A 10,161-nucleotide genomic window follows, 5' to 3' on the forward strand; every position below is an offset into this window, starting at 1 on the left:
AGAAACCCTGCTTTAAATGAAAAGGTACACAGCCACTCAATCACCATTCTTGTTTGGTTTGAAATTGTGTATGCTGTTGGTCATACATTTCGCTGATTTACAGATACACGTGTAAGGGATACAGGAGCTGAGTTATTTCCCCAGTGCATGCTGGAAGTAAAGCGTCAGAAATAAAATGTGTCTAAGAGATTAGAATAAGACCACATTCTTCTTGCTGTGAATGACTTCTTATTCTATTTCATTATTAAAATAGGTTCCTCTTCTCGGAGGCATAACATTACTGAGTGTGACATCTCATTTAAAATTGTCCTTGAGAACAGTAGATAATAATATTGTACCTGGTTTCATAATTTGACTCAAAAGCTAAAAACCAACCACATTTGTTAAGCACTTTACTTAAAATTGGTTAATGTGTGCAAAAGTTATAAATTAGAGCGACACCTTCAAAAAGGCCTATTTGAATCACACCACAATAAAAAAGTATGCCTTAAGTTCAGTAGCAAATTTGTTATTAATATAAACCTTGTCGATGATCCCAGTAAGGAGGACTTTCTGATGGTGAACATTGTCAGACTCCTAAAAATGATTATGTAGCAGATGAGGAGGGGCTTTCCCTGTGGTATAGTCATTAGAAAAGACCTTAGAAATTGCCCAGTTTTACATGATGAACAGGTGCTCAGAGAAAGGGGTCTAAAGACTCATTTTTGGTATTAGCAGTTTATTTGCAGACTAGAATCCAGGTATTCTGACTCCCAGCCTGCTGCTGCCTCCAGGACTTCAGGATATCTCAATTTAAGAGGAGAACCCATGTTTCAAGGGATTATCTAATGCAGATTCTCCCAGGTTGGCCTTTGTAGTCACTGGAACTAGATGATGCTGAAGAAGAAAAATGGCAATATTGCAGGATACACCTCAAGAGTATATTTGTTTCACATTTGCACATGGAAGGTATCTAAATTCATTTTAATTAAAATCATAGTTAACTTAAAAGATACTCAACTTTGTCTACAGTAACTTGACTATGGGATTATAAATTCATCGATTACCAGCTAATGTCCCATGGTCCACAGCTTCATGCACAACGTAAAACCTGGCCAAACTCTGTCATGATTAATGTTTTAAGCCTGGTCCCTCTGTCTCAAGTGACTTTTCCTTCTTTCTTTCTTGGTCTAATCCCCATCCCCCATCCCCATAAGATCTCTTATTGAGTGTCATATCCTCTGAGAAGCTTTCCTGACCATCCTCTGGTTTAGGTGACATTTCTCTACTTTTAAGCCTCCTGTGAAGATAACTATTACAGGACATTTCACACTATAATTTATAACTTTGTTTCTATTCCACTAAGGAATGTGACCCTTGAATTGTGTTTCATCCCCAGCTTATATCAGTGTCAACAGTAAAGTAGATTTTTGGGGAGCTGGGTGACTCAGTTGGTTAAGCATCTGACTCTTGATTGTAGCTCAGGTCGTGATCTCATGGTTCATGAGACTGAGCCCTGTGTCAGGCTCTGTGTTGACAGTGCAGAGCCTGCTTGGGATTCTCTCTCTCCCCCTCACCTCTCTTCCCCTCCCCTGCTTATGCACTCTCTCTCTCTCTCTCAAAATAAATAAACTTAAAAAAATAGAGTGTTAATGAATGCAATCTCAGTCAATAAAATTTGTAGTTTCTCTTCTAATATCTTTAAAAAGAATATTCTGTGCCTTCTTTTCAAATCTAATCTTTCCTTTCAGAAAATAACCCATCTTATTTAGTTCTTCCTATTATTCTGTCAACAAAATTATGTTCAGTTAATTGCACCATAGAATGATGTCTTTCATATATACATGTGTACATATATATATACACACACACAATGATAGAGTAGGTTGGGAGAGAAGAAGCTATGCCATTTATAGGTTATTACATTTGGCCAGGTTCAATGTATCACTAATAAATATGTGAATCTCTGAAGAAAAATAATAATTGATATTGTTGATAGAATGCCTACTTTGTGCCAAGCAGTATCCAGACATTTACAAATTTGTACCCCTAAAATTTGCAACTATTTTAAAAGTCAGCTAGACAAATAGTCAAGAACAAATTCTTTGAATTTGGGTCTTGGCTTTGAATTTTTGACCTTTGAATTTGGATTCTGTCATTGATATTATTAGACAACAATACATTCATTAATAATAATATCAAAAGGTTGTCATAAAAATTAAATTAGTGCCTTAAAAACCCTAGCACGTGGAAAGGTATCAGCATTTATTGAATATTTGTTTTGTACCTTTTCATTATTATTGTTATGTAGAGAATTTAAACCCATTCAAAAATCTGTCTCCCTCCTTTATGTTTGAGTTGAATAAATCCATTTTCAGTTAATTATGTATTTGAAGAATATTCTACTTAATTGCTAAAATAACAAGAATTAGGGGAGTGGTTTGGTTGACTTTAATTTTACTAACCTGTTTCTCATTCTTTTCATGAAGCAGGGATCTGTTTAAATTTTGTCAAATTTATGGTTCTTTGAAAAGATAGGTGTAGCTAATTCATCTGCCTCTGTGTGAGCCCATAGCACCGATCACTCTAATCCTGCAGTGCTTTGACAGGCTTACAATCTAAGAATGAAATGATCGAGGAGAGACAGGATGGATATGCTCAGTGGTGTAAACACAGGGATAAGGAAAAGCAGTGTGGCTCAAACTCAAATGTGATAAATTTCAGTAGCTAGGTTTGAAACTTATTACCTTTAATTCTTTCTAGATCCAGTTAAAAGAACTTTCTGTCTGAGAGGTTTGTTCTGGTGATTCCCCTCCAACACCAATGGATTGATTCATGTCGTGTGACACTATAGTAAATACTGTGACGTGGCATATGAACCCAGCTCTTGGACCTTCCACTGGACTGGTGCCCCACCTATACACCACCATGCAGGTGGTCAGTCACTGCTCCCCTTTGCCTCGCTTCCCCTGTTTGTGGAGGAGTTTGAGTGGACGTGTTGGCGAGCATGTGGATTTATCACACTTTTTAAACTGTGGCTCTTGCTCTTGAACCTGGATTTCTCCTTTTGACCCTTGGCTCTCTTTATGGACTCAGCTTGTTTTCAAACAGAATGCTTTTGTGGACAATACTTACACCCAGTTCTAGGGTATGGCCTCATTGTAGTCCCATGTACACAAGGATCACTCAGCCAGTCCATCACATTTCTCTGGGTGCAGTACTCCAGCGGGACAGCACACAGGTGCAAAACAATTAAATTTTTAAAGGCTCCTCTGAACAATTAAACAACTTTCTATGGAAGCTCAGCTGAGTATTTAACTGTGTTCTCTGCTATCACAGACCTTCTTATGTCTAGTTTCAGGCCTTACTCTAACTAATGCCTCTCTGTGACCCTTCCAGGGAATATAGGAGAAACTGAGTAAAAGAGGCAGTAACCCATAGTCCAGTGGAGCTCTGAGGGGGTCCCTGGACCAGTAGCAACAGCCACCTGGGAACTTGTTAGAAATGCAAATTTTTGACTCCCACCCCAAACCCACTGAATGAGAACATCTGGGTTTGGGGTCTATCAGTGTGTCCTTTAGAAAAGCTCACTGGGTGATTCTGAGGTCTGCTGAAGTGTTGGAAACACGGGCATAGTGGTTACAAGTATGGACTCTTCCTTCGGGTCAACTGGCGCAACTCATTTCTAGCTATGTGCTCTGGAAAGATATTAAACAGCTCTGTACTACTGTTTTCTCATGTAAAATGCAGGTAATAATGGAATCAACATTATAGGATTGTGAAGTATAAATAATTAATATAGGTAATGCCCTCAAAAAGGTACCTGCTGCAGAGTGTTTGATAATGATAATTATAGCAAAGACCAAAAGAAGGCATTAACAACAGATTCCAAACATTAGGGAGGTGGATAAAATGCCTATATTTCTGAAATCTACTCAGATGTTCACATTATTGTTATTTTCAGTAATTCTACTCTATTGTACTTTCTGCCTAGAATGAGAAACATGATTTGATTTTTTAGTTTGTCAGGTACAACTGCTCCTGTATTTCAAGTGAAAGAGAAAGAAATATGTGTTTTTTTGGTTATTAAGTAAATACTAGTCAGTCTTAGAAATGGAAAGTAAAAGTGCAGTAATTGAATGCTGGGTGTTATGGAATCAAAAAGTCTTCTCTTGGGAAGAGCCTCAGAGATCAGCTATTGCCATCACCTGACAAACACATGAATTTTCTCAAAAGTACAGCCAACTAGGCTTTGTCATTCACCTCATCTTTAGTAAGGGGAATTTCACCACCTCACAAAGCAAGGAGTTACTTATTGGACCTTTTTAATTGTTGAAATACAAGAAAACCTGCATTCTCTTTACTCTCTGTCCCTTCATATGCAATCTGCAGGACAAAGTACAAGTCAATTAACTTCCAGGAGCCTCCAGTGCTCTCCCTACAAGGAAGACAAGCAAGTCAACCCTCCAGGTGTATCCTAAGGATTCCATGAGGAGACACCTGTAGAGCACGAAGCCCTGAGATATTGCTCACCAAGTGACGTCTCTCTGAAGAGAAATGTCTGCAAAATAGGAGTAGGCTAAGACATGGGGCTAAAAGTCTCTACTTCCGTAAAACAGATGATCGTGTTAGCGTGATTTTAATATGGGAGACAAGACACAGGAAGTGGGTCTTCCTGGAGGAGATCTAGGTTAAAGAAAAGGTTCATAGCAACCAACGTGTATTTTACAGCTACAATAGGTTTGTTTGCTGACTGTCCTTTCCTTGACAGCACTCATTGCTATTTATGAGATAACTTATTTTTGGCAATATTAGAATGTGATTTCCAAGCTTGCCGGCTTATTTAATCTTTCCTACTCCTTGATATAGTTCTTCCCACTTGTGTTTGCAAGTGTTTGGATGTCACCTTTTTGTTAATTAACTCCTTTATTTTTTCTGTCTCCTTTTTGTGTGCTCTGCAGATTTCCTTTTTTTTTTTTTTCTTTTTGTGGTTTCCTAGTGACAGCTTCTTTTCAGTTCGTCTTCTCTGTTTGCCTTTCCTGAGAAGGAGCCAGTGTCAAAATGTTAGCTCAGTCAGGTTTCCCATTACCAGCTCTGCAAATCCCCAGGCCCCTCTTGTATTTAGCAGTCTAGGAGCTATTATGGCCCAAACATCATTTTCAGATTGTCATGTAAATACATTCACAAGGTGCAAGAAAATCGGAAAAATACAAACAACTGTGAAATAATGATTGCTGTTGCCTTACCTCGTGCCCACTCCGTGTTAGAGATATCCAAGTTCTTTCATTGGAAGCTGATACAGCTATGCTGTAACTGTGAAATTAATTATCAGCTAGTAGGGTTAAGGACTAAAGGTGTGAAAATTGCTGGTTGACAAAAGCCCTGGCTCCATTATATCTTAAAACTGAAGGAGATAAAGTGATCTGGTCTCAAAATGTTGAGTTTATTAGTCTGTTAACAAATACCCCTGGAAGGTGTCCTATAGGGAAGAATTAGTCAAGTAACAACAGCAGCAACAAAATAAAAATGAAGTAGGCAACTTCTACATGTGGTATCTTCTTGGACCTTCAGTGTTCTTAAGCAGATACTTGGGCATTAATTGTTATTTGGGCATTAATATCAGGTATTCCTTGGTCAGAAAACAAGTTGGGTTAGATGAGGTGGAAATATGTGGTCTGCCTCACAGGGCAACTTTAAAGAATTGTTCTTTCCCAACTGTGTGGTCCTGGTAAAGTTCAACAGAAAACTCATCTTTCTAGCTCAGAGATTGGTACCAGCAGGACACCTGACCAAAGAAACATGGATGAGAGACTACTTGATATTTGATAAACATATGTTCTATTCCTAGTTGAAAGTTGTTAAGATGCTTGGCTTAGAGTTGTCAGCAGTTACCTTTCCTCTTCCTGGCAAATGTTTCTTTCCAGACAGAAGCTAACAGAGAGAGAAACAAAGATGACACTTGAAGAGGGAAATATAAAGCCCCTGATAAAATGGTCGGAGCCTCTGGGCTCCAGCCATACCTAAGCCAGCTTTGTTTCTTGCCTTGAAGGTTTCATGAGTCAGTAAATTCATTTTTATTTGAGCTCTCTCAGCTGGGTTTCTGACCCTTGCTACCAAAGACTTCTGACTAATATAGAAGTCCTATTAAGAACTATCTCAATTCCAAGGTAAGCTATTCTTTTTTGAGTGCCTAAATATGATAGGTCTATAACAAGCATTGGGGAACAAAGATATGTGACACATACCTTGACTTCAATGACCTGTTCCTCTTACTGAGAATATAGTGCATATTACACGAATAGACCCTTGTGTACTGGAGGGTAAAAATAATGATTAAATAAGGAATAGGAAATGTGTACTACTAAGTCATCTGAGAAAACTGATTTTAGCAAGCAGATGCTAGGAAATTAAAACTATCACAGTGTCACTTTGCAAACAGGTTCAAAAAGCTTCACAAGTTAGTATAAGATCTCTTCAAGGGGAACTAACATTTATTTAAATAAACTCAGGCATTCGGACAAGAGGTACCTGAAATATCAGTTACGAAGACTTGGATTAGTGGCAGACACCATGATAATTAAGAGAGATCTTACATTTTACATTTTCTGGCTATCCACAGACTTCTTGATACCCCCACCCCTCAGTCTGCCCCATTGTCGTCCACCTTAGGAACTCCTGTTATATTAAAAACTGCTCTTACATGTGCCCTCTTCTCTGAAACCCTCCTCCTCCTCAAAGACAGAATGAATTTTTGATCTTCTGAACCATTTAGCTATCTCCATAATTTTGATGCACATAGGTTCCTACCCTCAAGGAGTTTATACTGTGTGTGTAGTTCCCTGATTTGCATTGATTCTCCTCCTGTATTTTACTTGGGACTATCATACCAGTTACTATGTGCAGTTATTGCATTAAAAATTTTTAATAGTTATGATCGTTTTTGCATATAGTGAATAAGCCAGTGTATATTTGTCTTTCTGCTAGGTATTCATTTAAGAGATGAATAGACCTTAACTTGGAAGGTCTGAGACCTTGACTAAAGAAGGAAACCTAACCATTCCTCCTGGTGATATTTCTCTTTCTCTCTCCTTTGGAGACCTCATGGTGAATAAGGCCAATGAACTACAGAAATTAGTGTTCATGACACAGTCACGTCTAGGCTAGACATGGTTTTATTTCATGTTCACTCTGTAGATCTCTTTCATTAACCTTATTCATAGACTTTTGAAAGTTCCAGTGTGTCTTAGCAGAGCTACAAAAAGCATTAAATAGTAAATAATCCAGTGGATTTTTCCTACGCTTGATGCGGATGTTTAAAAAGTGCACAGAATACCAAAGGAGACAGTGGAGATACAAGAAGTAGAAAATAGAATGAGAGCCTGTTTGAAGAGGGGATATTAAGAGCAACAGAATTTGGAATACCTGCTCAAGCTGTTCCTCCCCACAGATATTGCCCCTTGGCTAATAACCCTGAAGGTTTTAAGTTTTATATGACCAAGGGATGCCATGCGCCTGATGATAATCATGCATTCTTGATGCGTCCATACACTCATTCAGTACATTCCGAGTACTAACATCATATCAGGCGCTACTGTAAACATTGAGATCAAGTCTTCAACAAGATAGACATGGTTGATTAGGTTGCAGGGCTTAAATTCTAATAGGGAAGAGGATCTATAAAGAAGTAAATGCATGAAGAAGGAAAGTAGTCTTTCTACTGCCTACAAAAATGTTGCCTTCTGTGAACAGTAGAATGAGATAAAGACTACATATGAGAAGGGGGAGATGCAAGCTGACATGCTCAGGAGGAGGAGGAGTTAGTAATTTCCACAGCCAGAAGAAGAGCTATCTGAAAAGAGGTAACAGCAAATGCAAGCGCACCACTATTGCAAGGGGGTTTGAAGTTCAAGAATCCAAAAGGCTGCCATTGTGCCTGTGATGTGCTCAGCAGTGAGGTTTCATGTTAGTGAGCTGGAGACTTCATCCATGAGAGGCAAGACCTTGCATGGCTTTAAAAGTAGAGTTTGTGCAGAGTTTGCTTTCAACCAAAAGGTGACAGAAACATTAAACATTTTAAAAGAGTAGCATGGACAATATTTTCAAAATACCACTGTGGTGATTCTGTGGAGGACAGTTCATGATAGGAGAAGTAGAAGAAGGAAGATTTGAGTGTCTTGGATAAGGGTGAACATGGACAGTAGCGAATGCAAGTTTTCGAGGGAGATACTTCTTGGGTTGAGTTTGGTAATCTCTCTGTTCCCTTTCCAGTCTATTCAAACCTTAGGAAGTTTCTCAGTGTTGAAATACAAATATACAAGATTAATGATAAAACTCTACAACTAACAATGTGTGTATTTGGGTAATGTCTAATATAGATATTAGCCATTGCAGGGGCTATCACATAACTACCTGCATAATTGCTCTTACATTAAAATTGATGATATTTGCTAACTTTTTGAGAAAAATAAGAATTGTCCTATGATACCAGGAGACAGGCTTATAATTTCCTATTATTATTATTATTATTATTATTATTATTTGATTTCAGGAGTAGCATTTAGTGATTCATCACTTACATATAACATCCAGTGCTAGTCCCAGCAAGTGCCCTCCTTAATGCCCATTACACATTTAGCCCATCCCCCTACTCAACACCCATCCAGCAACCCTCAGTTTGTTCTCTGTATTTAAGAGTCTCTTATAGTTTGCCTCCCTCTTTTTATCTTATTTTTCCTTCTCTTCCCCCATGTTCATCTATGTTTTAAATTCCACATATGAGTGAAATCATATTTCTCTTTCTCTGACTTATTTCACTTAGCATAATACACTCTAGTTCCATCCACATTGTTGGAAATGGCAAGGTTTCACTCTTTATTGATTGCAGAGTAATATTCCAGTGTGTATGTGTGTGTGTGTGTGTACAGGCACCACATTTTCCTTATCCATTCATCAGTTGATGGACATTTGGGCTCTTTCCATAATTCAGCTAATGTTGATAGTGCTGTTATAAACATTAGGGTGCATATGCTCCTTGGAATCAGCATTTTTGTATCCTTTTAATTTCCTGTCTTTCAAGGTAGTAGAGGTATGCCTCTGACAGGGTTCATTCCTAAGAATAGGTCCTGCTTCAACAAGGTGCTGTCCTCATGAGATCCTCTATGCCTGCCTCCTACCCTCAAATTCCAACCCTATGATCTTTGTTCTGGGATTATCCAGGAACCGATGACTTCTAATGTTATTGCTTATAATTAATAACTGCTACTTTTGAGAATTCTAGCCCAACTTATAATGGTCCTGACTGTGCTTTATGCTAACCCTCCCATCCCTCCAAGGATTCTGACCCCAGTCTATTTCCTGTCTTTTTCCTTTGTAGCTCGGAGTCCCCAGCACTACAGAAGCTGAGGCAGGTCAGATCTCAGCACACATCCCCTCATTTTAACATGGATAACATTCTTGCCTCACAAACACAGTTGCTACTATTTGCATTTCTTCTGGATATCACCTTTAGGACTAAGTCTCCTGAAAATAGTTTCCAGACCTGCTTCACTTTGCTCTGTCAATATGTTTAAGAACACTTACTGGAGTTAGTTTTCTGTTCAGATACAGATGGTGGTGGAGAGACTATTCAATGAGAAAATAATATAAAATATAGAGCTGTCACTAAGGCATAATTATAAAAACAGACACAAAACTGAATTTACATGACCCCTGATATTCACACTTATTTCTAGTATTTTAAGATGGAGCATTCTTCTACTTTTTCTGAATGGTGTACAACCAAACCTTAATTTTCAGATCCTTTCTAGCTCAGCCTAATGGATGCCTCTTACTGATGGAATGCCTTATGCCTTGGCCAAGGGGTGAAAAAATATTCATCTTACCAAGCCACCTGCAGGGACTTTAAAATCATGCTGAGGATTTGGAATTTATCCATTGACAGTAGAAAACCTTTAAAAGGCTAAAATAAAAATGAGATTAAGTCCCTCAAATAGTGTTCTTCGAGGGGGCACCTGGGTGGCTCAGTCAGTTTAGCAGTTGATTTTGGCTCAGGTCGTGATGTCATGGTTTGTGAGGTGGAGTCCCGCATCAGCCTCTGCGCTGACAGTGTGGAGCCTGCTTATGCTTCTCTCTCTCCGTCTCTCTGCTCCTCACCCTCTCTCTCTCAAAATAAATAAACATTAT

Source organism: Panthera tigris, chromosome E2, assembly GCF_018350195.1.
Source record: "Panthera tigris isolate Pti1 chromosome E2, P.tigris_Pti1_mat1.1, whole genome shotgun sequence".
Classification (NCBI taxonomy): Eukaryota; Metazoa; Chordata; class Mammalia; order Carnivora; family Felidae; genus Panthera; species Panthera tigris.